This window comes from Peromyscus leucopus, chromosome 10 (genome assembly GCF_004664715.2).
Source record: "Peromyscus leucopus breed LL Stock chromosome 10, UCI_PerLeu_2.1, whole genome shotgun sequence".
Taxonomy (NCBI): domain Eukaryota; kingdom Metazoa; phylum Chordata; class Mammalia; order Rodentia; family Cricetidae; genus Peromyscus; species Peromyscus leucopus.
The window spans coordinates 5,999,239-6,010,698 of NC_051071.1; positions in this window are offsets into that span (position 1 = coordinate 5,999,239).

Consider the following 11,460-nt stretch of genomic DNA (forward strand, 5'->3'; position numbering starts at 1 on the left):
TAAAACTTGGCAATCAGGATGTCTTTCCACTAACAACCAAACAGTGCTTTTGGGGCTCAATATGCTTACTTGAATTGAGTCTGAACGTGACTACTTCAAGGCAGAGGTTGAGGGGTTTTTTTTGTTTTGTTTTTTTGTTTTTAAACCAAACAATAACAACAAAACAGAGGAAGCTGCTTTCTTTTAAAGTTATAGTCACTAGAACCATGGTCGTATAAATATTCTACAGTATTATAGCATTTACATGAATGTATTTAAGTGCAAAATTTCATCCCTTCATTTTCTCATTCTTTCTTTTTATAAAAAATAATATTTTGTTTAAAATCAAAGTAGAGCACAGTTTAAAAAGCTAATTAATATTAAAAGGCTTATAGGAAAAAACATTATTACTGCTATCAGTCTGTCTCAAACTGCCTCTCATTTTCCTGGCCCCTGTCTCCCTCAGAATACCATTTTCAAAATCTTCAGCTACCTAATCTGATATTTACTCCCAATATAAAAAAAAGTGTGTACATCATGTTACTGCTTTGATTCATCATCTTAAAACCTTTAGTTACTTTGGCCCTTTGTGGTCATTTTCTCAGCCTATTCATGTTTTAAGTAGTCCTGTTACAATTTCCATTTGAGTCCATATTCAGTAATTTATATGACTGTTATGTTGTTATATATACATACTACTTATGTATATAACATGGTTTGTATATATAATAATATATGGAATATTAGCTATAATTTGTAGTATGTATTAGGTATGTAGTTGATTTTATACTTATACCCTTTAGTCACCTATGTTTATGGTCTATAATATGTATTATGCTATCAATCATATGTAAGATGTAAGATAAATATATAGTTCATGTTACAATTCTATATGTCATATACTTTCTACATTTTCTTGGTTTTCTAGTAATGGTTTTTATATTATCATTTGTTTAGTGTTGATCTTTACTGTTTACTGTTGATCTTTGCTGATCTTAACACTTTAGTAGATTTCTCCGTGAAAGACCCCATCAGCTTCTCGAATAATAAGATCTGAAAGTCCCTGCTATGCTTTCCTATCCTGGTGGATTTTAAGCTTGTTTCACTTAGGACCAGTACATATCTGTTTACCAGGTCTTCACTTTTATACCACTGTGTGTGTTGGCTTTTGTCAGCTTAACACAAACTAGAGTCACCTGGAAAAAAAGGGAAGCTCAACTGAGAAAATGCCTCCAGAAGACTGGCCTGTGGGCGAACCTCTTGGACATTTTGTTGACTGATGGGGAAGGCTAGCCCACTACAGGCGGTCCCACCCCTACGCTGGTGAGACCTGAGCTTTGTATAAGAAAGCCGGCTGAGCAAACCATAGAGAGCATGCCAGCAAGAGGCATTCTTCTCCTCCCTGTGTTGGCTTCAGTTTCTGTCTTCAGATTCCTGAGTTGAGTTCCTGCCTTGATGTCTACTGAAGACTGACTCTAACCAATAACCCTTTCCTCCCCAAGCTACTATTGGTTGCTGCATTTATCAAGACAGGAAAAGCAAACTAGGACAGCCATCTGATAAGATTTTTCTCTTAGGAATTTCTCTGGACTGTGCTGACTCTTTCTCCTTCTGGATTTCCTCATTTCACAGGTGCAGCTTTCTCAGGAACTCCTGGATAGACCACGCCTGGAATTTGTGAACCTACTCTTCAGATGTGTACTCTTGTCTGTCTCTGTTCTTTCTATTGTTCAGATTGAACTCAAGGCCTTTCCATGATGACGTGTTCTACCACTGAATTTATTCTCTCTTCTTTTCTATGTGTGTGTGTGTGTGTGTGTGTGTGTGTGTGTGTGTGTGTGTGTGTGTGTGTAGATGAGAGGACAACCTGGGGTATCGATCTTCAGCTTCTATCTTGTTAGAGAAAGGCTTTTTTTTTTTTTTTTTTTGTGGCTTGCCACATATGCACAAGGCTAGCTGGCTCTGAAGCTTCTGGGGTTCTCCTTATCTTGCCTTAGTATGAGCAGGATTACAGACCCAAACTACTATGCCCAACTTTCTTTGGACTCTGGGGGCTCAAACTGAGGTTGTCATGCTTATGTGGTGTGTGTGGGCCATCCCATCCCCACTTTTCCCAAGGGTACTCTTGAGCAGGAGCAGTAGGAGATATTAGGTAGAAATAGAGCTAGAGAGAGACAGACAGACAGAAAACACAGGATAGCCTCAGGAGGGCCTGGATCCTTATCTATCAGACCTCGACTATCTCTGCCAAAGGGCTTTTAAAGGAATGCCAAGCAGAGAATCGAAAGATCTCCTCCAAGGCACAGTCAAGTGTAGACCCTTCCAACCACCTGACAACCTTGCACATAGTCAAATCATCCCCTTATGCAGCTCTGCTGTGTCAGGCAAACTCAGATTTCACAAGGAAACTTCTGTGGGCTCCCACATTGTGGTGAACACTGAACCCATAACTGAGTCATCTCTTGCTCTCTTTTTAAAAGGCCTTTCAACTACCTGACAGCCTTTGGCCATTCATTTATCTTAAAAAAGTGGGCATTAAAAATATGATAATCAAGCTACAATCACAGACCCAGAGAGGTTAGGTAAAGAGGAGAGCTCTAGGGCATGGACCTCCCTGGGAAGGAGAAATAAACCACATTTTGTGGGTAGACTGAGGCGGGTGGGGATGGGAGTGGGAAGGAGATGGGAGAGGTGGGGTAGTGGTGGTGGTAGATGGAGGAATAGAATGTGGTGAGAGACAGCTGGAACTGGGGAGCATTGGGGGTGATAGTGTGGAAACCTAGTGCTGTGGAAACTTCCTGGAATCTATGGGGGTGACCCTGGTGAAGACTCCTAGTAATAAAGGATATGGTGTCTGAACTAGCCATCTTTTGTAGCCAGGCAAGGCTTCCCATGCTAGGACAGAAGGTCACTCTCTGAAAACTGACAGTGGGGTCACATTGCTGAGGGTTACATACACACAGCTCACTGAACATAGAGAGGTCAAGCTGGTACAGGTATGGAGCCTTCACCACTATGTTCTAGTTTCTTAGATATGGGAAGGTACTCTGTAGGCTACAGAAACAGAAACCTGGGCACCAACCCAGCCACAAAACTTTTGACCTGTAATCTGTCCTGACTACAAGATGTGCTGGGGCAATGGTAGAGTAGAACTCGTGGGAGTGTCGAACCAATGTTTGGTTTAACTTGAGGCCCAGGCTAGGAGAGGGAGCCCATGCCCGACACTGCTTAGATAACCAAGAACTGGAGACTGGATAGCCCAGAGACCTAGGTAGAACCAAACACACACACACACACACACACACACACACACACACACACACACACACGCACGCACGCACGCACGCACGCACGCAGTCAATGAAATGGTTCCTAATGATATTCTACTATACTCATAGACTGGTGCCTTGTCTAGTTGTTATCAGAGAGGCTTCCTCTGGCAGCAAATGGTAGCAGGTGCCAAGATCCACTACCAGACATTACGCAGAGAGAGTCTAATTGGAGGTCTCTGTTGGGTCCCTCCCCTCAGTGCTCCAGGAGTCCCAGAGAAGAGAGGGAGAAAAGACTGTAGGAGTCAGATGGGTGGAGGACACCAGGAGAACATGGCCCACTAAATGCACTAAGCAGGGCTCACACGGGCTCACAGAGACTAAAGTGGCAAGCACGGGCTACAAGCATCTGCCCCAAGTTCTCTGCGTGTGTGTGTGTTACAGCTGTCCGTTTAGTGTTCCTGTGGGGCTCCCAGCAGTGAGCCAGGTGCTTCTCTGACTCTTTTACTGCTCGTGGAACTCTTGTTCTCCTGTTGAATTGCCTTGTCCAGCCTTGATAATGAAGGCTTTTGCCTTATCTTATCGTATCTTGTTTTGTCTTTTTGGGTTGGAGGTCTACTCTCTTCTGAAGAGAAACCCGAGGGGTAGAGGATCGGGGGAGGGGGAGAGAATTGGGAGGAGTGGAGGGAGGAGAAACTAACTGTGCTTGGCATGTATTGTATGAGAGAAAAATCTATTTTCAATAAAAATTTTTAAAAAGAAAAAGCTAAATACAGAAAAATAATTATCTTGGAATCTCTGGTTTTGATTTGACTGTAGCACGGAGGCTGCAGAGGCCCTGGGAAGATGGCGAAAGCTGTTTGCAGGTAGCAACAAGCTGGGTTTCCAACTCTTTTCAGTTTTATTTGCATTTCTGACATTTGAAAATTTCCTTAGGTTTGAATTATTTCTTTTCTAAATCTTTTAAAAGGAAACAAACTGATTTGAGTGAATTTTTATTTTGTGGAGCTGAGGATCAAGCCCAGGGTTTCCCCAGCTCTAATGAATTTTTAATTTTAAAATATGAGAGCTACTGTTTACCTTTGATAGCTATTCTATCACATATTAATTATCTTTTAAAATTATTCATTCGACTATCTGGCAATTACAATTTCACCTTCCATTTTTGCCAAGATTTCTCATACTCTCTTACTATGTGGCTTCAGATGTACATAGTATTGCTGAGTTGTATTGCCGATCTGTTATTCACTATGTGTTAATTTCTATTATTAGACAACTAGGGAACTTTATTGGCTTTTATATTAAAAGCCCACATTTTTCATATAATTAGACAGGCACAACAGGTAATTCACTTCGTAGTTTTTAGTTGAAGTTACTTTGTTACCACCTCCATATGTCATGCATTTCTCTGCCCTGACAACGGCGCTGCCTCCTCACTTCTCAGTAAGAAAGGACCTCATCACCCTCGGCTGGATATGAGGTCTCCTTGCAGACATCTAGAAATAAAACAACAAAGAACAACAGAGCGGAATCCTGTCTCTTAGTCTAGCTGGTGTTTGGCAGTCAGTTGTCATCCTTAGGTTTCATTTACTGGTTTCTGAGAGCTGATTTTGCACCTCCCTCTCCCTCCCTCTTCTTTCTTCCCCTTTTCACTTTGATTATTGAAAATAGTTTTAAATTTTCATTTTTTTTAATTTAAAATTTAAATTTAATTATGTGCATGTCTGTCTGTCTGTATGTGCACCAGGTATGTGCCTGGTGCCTATAGAGGTCAGAAGAGGTTGCTGGATCCCTTAGCTATTGTGAGCTGCCATGTAGGTTTTGGGAACTGAACCTAGGTCTTCTGCAAGATCTGTCTTTCCAGCCCCAAACCAATTTTAAAAATAGATCAAATTAAAGGAGAAGAAAGCTATATGGGCAACATAAATTTATATACTTTTAGATTTATATGTATAAAATATATTTAGATATTATGAGTTTAAAGTGTATAGATGTGTATACACACAGGTACATACAAATATCAGCATAAATGTCTATGTGCATATATTCATACAGACTATTTTTACATATCATGGGATATAAAATCTAAAATGAACAACTGATGAATTTTGACAAATTCATACATGTGTGTCACTAATGCCCATCTCAGTCAGGAAATACAGTATCTCTACAACTTTCAGTATAATCTGTAGTAGGATTCAGTTTAAAAATGTTTAGGAACAAAGCTGGGAGATGATTCTAACAAAACATAGCTAATATTTTTAAAAAGTACTAAGAGAAGCTGGAGAGCTAGCTCACAGTTAAAGTGCATACTGCTGTTGCAGCAGACCTGAGTTGGATTCTCAGCACTTAATGGAGAAGTCTTTTAGCTCATGGTTCCCCAGGTTTCAGTCCATATTCCCTTGCTGCATAGATTCTGGGCCTGGGGGGTGGGGTGGACATCATAGCAGTGGGAGCTTGTGCCTGTGCCAGAGGCTGCACACCACATGGCAGCCAGGAAACAGAAAGGCAGGGTCAAGGGGACAGGCTGCGGGCAGGTGGGAGGGTGGGATGGAGGAGGGAGGTACCAGAGCACGAACTAGCCACAAGGATCTTTCCCCAGTGAACTACTTCCTCCAGTGAGACCCCACAGGCTAAAGCTTCCAGCACCTCTCCAAACAGCAGCCCCTGACACGTTCTTTCTTTTTAAATAGAAAAGAAAATAAGTAGCCCCCCTTTAAACGTGCAGCTATTTATATTGGTACTGAGATCTCCCCCGAAGCTCTGGTAGCACATTATTTGAAAATCTTCAGTCATTTTTTCTTTGTTTCCTCCAGGGACTTCAACCAGTCAACAAAGGTGACTGCATTTCTAGAGCTGGCACAACAGTTTCATTTAAGCCTGAGTCTTCATAGGTGTTAGGAAAATGTATTCTTATCAATTCTTTTGAGGAATGAACCATTTTCAAGGGATGCTCAGCATGTACACATTCAAAACCTTGCTTGAAAAGTGATTTAGCATGCCTGCTGGACATTCTCAACCGAACAACATCAATTTTCTACCCTCTGTGGTTGGAACTCACGCACTAATAAACACTGTAGTCTGAAAACGTAAGGATATGCTGAGCCTGGGCTTAGCTTGCATCTTGTGAAAGAAGAATTGTTTCTGCTAATTTCTTTCTTCTTCCTGTGTCTCAGGTTTGAACTAAGGTATGAAATAAAGTAGGAGAGCTGATGTTTGCTCTGATGTTTCAACAGAAAAAGGGGAGGGGGGTTGTGTTCACTCTACTTGCTGATTAGTGTGTCTTAGACCTCCACCAGGCTGATGACTTCCAGACTTCCTAAATTGTACAAATGGCCTGTAGAACACGGAAGCACACTATATTATCATTTAAGCCATGTTTTTATTGACTATATATTTTACTAGTGTTTGCATTTAAAGGATGCATGCATTAAAATATAAACAGCTTTCCAGAGTAGCGCCTGCTGGCTGTGGAGGATGGTCCTGGCAGTTATTGCTAGTGCAGTGTACCTTCCCAACTGACCAGCTGTGGGATCAGTATGTTCTTGGTGGTTTGCTTGGTGTGGTCTTTTTGCTTTTCCTGTGGAGACCAGGCACTCTGGCTCTGGAATATCTATCTGCATTGAGACTTTCATTTTTTCTATTTGTGACTGGGCCTCCTTGGCTTGGTGGCTGACAGAAACTTTTTTTCTGGATTACTGATACTGATACTCTGCTTTTCTGCTTGACAGCCTATGTGGTGATACATTGTGTGCTCCAATAAAGCCCACCTGGGGATCAGAGGACAGAGCAGCCACTAGATTAGACACAGAGGTCAGACACTGGTGGCACACACCTTTAATCCCAGGAAGTAATATGCCAGGACACAGAAAGGTATATAAGGTGTGAGGAAATAGGAACGCTCTCTGTGGAGGCTGAGGATTTTGTAGAGCTAAGCTAGTGGCTGGCTGTTCTGCTTCTCTGATCTTTCAGCTTTCACCCCAATATCTAGTTCCGGTTTTTTTTTTTTTTTTTTTTTTATTATAAGACCTTTTAAGATTCGTGTTACAAACCTATCTTGATTCTGCTCTTTAGAAAGTCTCTGGAGATCCCAGCATTCCCACCAGAACTGAGGAGCCTCTGGTCTCTTTCCTTTTCCATCCTGCTCCTTTTTGTTGTTAACCCAGGGAATTGTCAGACTTCATGGTGAAAATGAACTTCCAACTTAACTTTTCATCAAAGTTCAAGAGCTTTAAGATGATTTATACAAAAGTGGAACATACTTGGGACTGAAGGAAGGGGCCTTCCTTGATGTTTTATAGTCTATATTTGACTAGAGGACAAATATCCAAATTAATGGAAATAAGAAAAGAAGAACTCCATGCTAAGGATGTTACTAAGAAATGTTTTTGCCAGATTACCAGGAAGAGAAAGGAAGAATGAGCCTTGGAATGTTTAGTGATGCTTTAAAGCAAAAGAGCATTTTGGGGAACCCATGAGAGACATCTCAGAGAGTCACTGCCTAGTAGGGTGAGTAGTTATCCCAGTTGTCTTAGGACTGAGAGTGCTCCCAGTGCTTAGGACTCTACAGTCTTGACTCAACCTACCAGAATGAGGTGTTTACCCCATCTCCAAGAGACACCAGCATCATATAGTCCGAATTAGAGCTTTTATCTTTTGGAGGGTTCTCTTTGCTACTTTGAGTATGCCAGTCAGCCTTCTGTTGCTGTGACAAAATGCCAGATAGAAACCAGCTTAATGAAGGAAACTACAGTCTCAGGAATATTGTGAGTTCAAGGCCAGCCTTGGCTAAATAGTGGGACTGTTTCAAAACAAACAAAAACAAACAAACAAACAGTGAGAAGTAAGAAAGGTCTATCTTGGCTCATGATTCCAAACATTTCTGTGCGTGCTGGCTGGCTTCATTGCTGTAGACTTGAGAGAGCATCACAGCATCAGGAAGGTAAACAGATGGAACTTACTACAGAACAGCCAGAAAAGAGAGTGAGGAAGAAGATACAGGAGAAAAAAATACATTCTTCAATTGTCAGACCTCAGTGACCTCCCTCTCCAACCAGGCCCTGCCTCATAATAGTCCATTCCGCCACAAACTCTTCCACTGATGAGCTTAGCTCTCTCATCATCCAGTTGCTTCTTAGTAGCTGCAGTGGCTGGGAACTAAGCTTTTAATACGTGCGTTTTCTGGGGACATTTCGTATCTAAACCACAGCACTGAGTCATCTTGGTCTAGATCATCTGGGACAGGCTTCAAACACTCACTGTTGGGGCCTTCAAGGAGCTGAGGAGTTATAATGCAGAGAGACAGCATGTATGAATGGCAGGGACCTGTGTGAGCATAGCTGACATTTACCCTTCCATTTTGATGAGAGGTAAATTTAAAAACAAAAATGTTCACATAATTTCAAATTCAATTTATTTTCATTTGCCTTCAACTAAACAAAAACAAGTCCAGAGTTCAGCTTGCATGTATTGACACGATCTGTTCTTTTTCAATGTCTCTTTTCCTGGTAAATGATTTAATGCTCACTGAAATGGCTCAGGATATGAATTAAAAGGGTGGCAAGAAGACACATACAGGAAGGAAAGAGAAGAAACCTGAGGGTGAACAGGTTGATTCCTGACTGTGCCAATACCCAAGAACAAGGCTCAGGTAATCACTCTTGCAGGAGTCAGTTTAGGGTCTGGAAGTGAACTGTACAGGCCTCTGTGTATCTACAGGAGATGCTGAAGGTTCACTCACTGCTGCTGCTGCATTTATAGCCATGGGTAGAGCCTTAGAATATCACCCAGAACTAACATTGCAGTTGCCATCTGCAAACTGAAGTCAGTGAACCCCAAGTTGACACGAACATCAGTACAAAGTGATCACTGATAGTTCGACTTTATGGAAGGAGACAAAAACCAAAAATGAAAAAAAAAATGTAAATTGTCCAAAATCGCAAGGAAAGTCTATCTTGTTTTGTCCCCCCCACCCCCTAGACAGGGTTTCTCTGTGTAGCTTTGCACCTTTCCTGGAACTCACAATGTAGTCCAGGCTGGCCTCAAACTCACAAAGAGCCACCTGCTTCTGCCTCCTGAGTGATGGGATTAAAGGCGTGTGCCACCACCGCCCGTCCCTATTAGCTTGGTTTTATTTGATGCTTTTGTTCACGCAGGTGTAGTAACTAACTGTTTAAAGGTGATTCTGAATTACCAAGAAAAAGGTCAAATTCATTAGCATATCTTGTTTAGGTTCGGGACGTGGGAGGAGTTTTTTTTTTAACATATTAGAAAGCATTTCCATCATTCATAAGCATTCAGTTATCTGAAAACATAACTTGTAGAATGCTTTATTGTTTTAAATACCAATAGAGAGAACACTACATATTGAAGGCAAAATAAAATGAGGGACCTCAGTAAAATGTAGGCCCCCTGTCTCTCAGCACCAGTGACCCTTGCTGCTGAGAGAGTTGACTTGCAACCTCGATGTATTGTGGCCACCAACTGCATGCAGGACAAAGCCTGATCTTGCAAACACTCTATTGTCCTGACTGCTGGCACAGAGCCATCACAAGTTTCAGTGTGGCCCCAAGGGGTGCATATATTAACGAAGAAACACGAACCATGCTCCAAAATGGCTTATTTAAAATGCAAAGGGTAACGAGAGAGCTACATTTGGGGAAAGCCCAGCTCTCAGAAACAGGAATGTAATCCTGAATCTTGGTTGAAGTTGCTTGCTCTTGAACTAATTAGTTGAGGATTTAATTCAGCATGAGAAGTCAGAAATGGGTTCTTAGCAAAGAAAAGCAGTGGTTTTTCTTTTAGGTAATAGCCTGGCACTTCAGAATGTAGTAGCAGGCAGCTCATGAGACTCATCCAGTTCAATGATACCATAAAATTATATAAAAAAAACACCATGGCTGATTTAAATGGGATTGTAGAAATGTAATTAGGGCCAGATGCCTGATAAAAGGCAGTTCTATCTATGTTGGTGGTGGTCTCTTTGTAATAAGATAGTGGCACATTTGTCATTAAGGAAAAATAAAGAAGAGTGAATAATACAGAATTCAGTGGAACAGTAAATAAATACATTCCTACCATGTATGGAATCTGACCCCTCCCTAGCATTTATATGCTATTGTTTTCTTTCAAATCTCCTTTGTTTTTCTAAGTTGGAAGGTTTGTGGGAAAATTATACATAAAAGAAAGAAGCCAAAGGCTTTAAAAAAACGTTACTTGCTTTTATTTTACTTTGTGAGACTTTAGGAAAATTATAGGCTGTATAATAAAGTCTTATTTCCTACCAATGGTGTCTCTTACAGGATGTGAGTCCTTGACAGAACATGCCTGCATAGAGCATTATTTTACTTTTTAACAGGCCTGAGCTGGATTTTAAAAGTTCATGCCTAATTAGCTGTGTAAACAAATTTGGAATTTAGGGAATTTTCTATGTCACAGGGGAATTAAGGCTCCCTCCCTTCCTCCCTCCCATTGGCGGATGATCTTACCCACACCCTCCATCCGAAGCCTGCAGCGTCTGAAATGAAGGTTATCCAGTGGCTCTCTCTTGGACCTGGCACTACACATCTTCAGTAAATTCTGCTACAGCTTTTGGGTTGAGAAGTGGGAGGGCCGTTTTAGAGAAAGTGCTACTGGTCACAAAGTGCCAGGCACATTTCGGCAGAGGGCAACTGGCTTCTCTGGTGTTGCTGGGACAAAGCCCAGCCACTGTGTAAGATTCCCATGCCCAGGTCACTGCCAACCTTGAGGGTTCTGAAGATGCCTCCCTAGCCAATTGCAGAAAGAAAGGAGTGGCAGAGATAGTGCCAGCTCAAGGGTTTGGAAAGACACGGACTAATTGGGTATGGGTACCCGAGGGCGGGCAGCACACACCTCAGCAGAGAGGAAGAATCCCTTAGAAGCCGGTTGGGCATATGGCAGGTCACCTGCAGGGGCTGTGTCTTCTCTGCCTGCGCTTAAATGGCAAGCTCATTTGATGCGGTTCCAGATGCTCCACTGGGTGTTTCTAATCTGATGTTTTAATTCATGTTTTTATTGTACTTCAGCCCAGAGGCTGTTTCAACAGACCGGCATATATTTAGAAGTCTCTGAATAAATAAATGTAAAACAAAGAAAACCGACTCTGCTGGAATTATGAGGATTGTTTCAGACATGAAAGATTGTGACTGCCTGAAATTGACCCCTCAACAGCATGGCTGGTCTGAAGCCATTT